Raw genomic sequence first — 1712 nt, 5'->3', positions numbered from 1 at the left:
TTGATTTTACCACTTTGATTATGATGTGTTTTGGTGTTTTGTTTTATTTATTTATTTATTTTAGTTTATGTTGTTTGGTACGCTTGGGGCCTCTTGAATCTGCACAGGAGCCTCTCTTCAGAGATCAGAAAAGTTATCATGATAATTATTTCTGCTCTTTGTTCTTACTCTTCCCCCTTATCCCTTCCTGGTATTCATATGATTTGAAACTTATTCCTCTTGTTATTATATATCACAATTCTTATCTTCACTGCCATTCATTTAACTCTATTTTTTTCACTCCATTCCTGATGATGGCCATTATTTTGTCTTCAATATCTCCCACACAGTTTTCTGCACGTTGAATTCTGTTGTTATGGCTGGATGTTGTAGTAACTTCTTTATTACCATTGGTGGTTAGGACACTTGAATATCCTGGATCAGTTTCTCTTTCAGTTGGTTGGTTGAAATGCTATTTTAATGACTACCTTATTTCCATGGAACATTGCTTTGAATTCTTCACTGATGATGGTTGAGGCTTTGAGCTTAGTGAATTGGTAGGAAGACTGGTGACCTTGTTTACCAAACCCTGTGAGTTCTTTGTTTCTTCACTGTTTTTAAAGTTTTGTGGACTCTGGGACGGGTGAGGTGGCGCTAGAGGTAAGGTGCCTGCCTTGCAAGCGCTAGCCAAGGAAGGACCGCGGTTCAATCCACCAACATCCCATATGGTCCTCCCAAGCCAGGGGCAATTTCTGAGCGCTTGGCCAGGAGTAACCCCTGAGCATCAAACAGGTGTGGCCCTAAAAACAAAACAAAAAAAAGTTTTGTGGACTCAACCTTGTACCTCCCACCACAATGGCAATCTCAACAGCCTCCACCCCGCTGACACGATACTACTCTGTGCCCAGGCTCCAAAAGAAAATAATGGCAGCCTGGACATAAGCTTATCTAACTTCCTAGCCACCAAATATGTTTTATAAATCTATAAATACTTGACTATGTGGCAAAATCTGCCACACCACACCTCAAAATCTTGTAGTATCAGTCTAGTAGTAACACAAAAAATCTGATGGAAAAGTTACATATTAATTTACCCACCTCTGTGAACCTAATAGCAGCACAGAAGCCTCAACTAGCACCAAACCACAGCCCAATAAATCCTTAGTCACTGACATTAATAATACCATGATATAACAATCACGGAGAAGTAAAATAATTTTAAATTGACCTTTGTTGATCTAACATTTTATATTTCCAGTTTCCTTTGTGTTGTAGCAAACAATATGAAATAAATTTATTTGTGCCCTGCATAGAAGCAGTTATAGTGGTGGGTTTGTTACTAAGGATTCTTGTGTGATGGTCACACTGGTGGTGGTACTGGATTTTGAGCAGTTAATGCTTGAAATTTTTGTATTATGAACAACTTGGTAAATTATGGCATTATAATAAAATTAGGAAAAAAAGATTTGTGAACGCTGTGATTTGATACTACATTTGATCTTAGCCAAAAGGCCGAGAAGTGATGAGCTCTGTGATTTGAATTTAAATTTCCAATTGTATGAACTCTAAATTATTTCTTATATGTCAGCTCACTGTATCTCCCTGTAACCTGCTAATCTAATAGTCATTCTTGTATCATGCTATTTCCAGTTCAGACAAGAGAAAAACTAGTCACTCATTTTTCTAGAGGGCCATTGTGGAAGGATTTGAGGCAAAATATTGAAACTAGAAAC

At 37.7% G+C, this 1712-nt stretch overlaps 1 pseudogene; it reads right to left on the bottom strand.

Moving 5' to 3' along the window:
• Positions 1 to 1406: 1406 nt before the first annotated feature.
• Positions 1407 to 1503, bottom strand: LOC126026527 (uncharacterized; annotated as a pseudogene).
• Between the last annotated feature and the right edge of the window lie 209 nt (positions 1504 to 1712).

The sequence above is a fragment of the Suncus etruscus genome, chromosome 13 (assembly GCF_024139225.1).
Source record: "Suncus etruscus isolate mSunEtr1 chromosome 13, mSunEtr1.pri.cur, whole genome shotgun sequence".
Classification (NCBI taxonomy): domain Eukaryota; kingdom Metazoa; phylum Chordata; class Mammalia; order Eulipotyphla; family Soricidae; genus Suncus; species Suncus etruscus.
The sequence above is the reverse complement of the archived record's forward strand: the minus strand, read 5'-3'. Positions and strand labels throughout refer to the sequence as shown.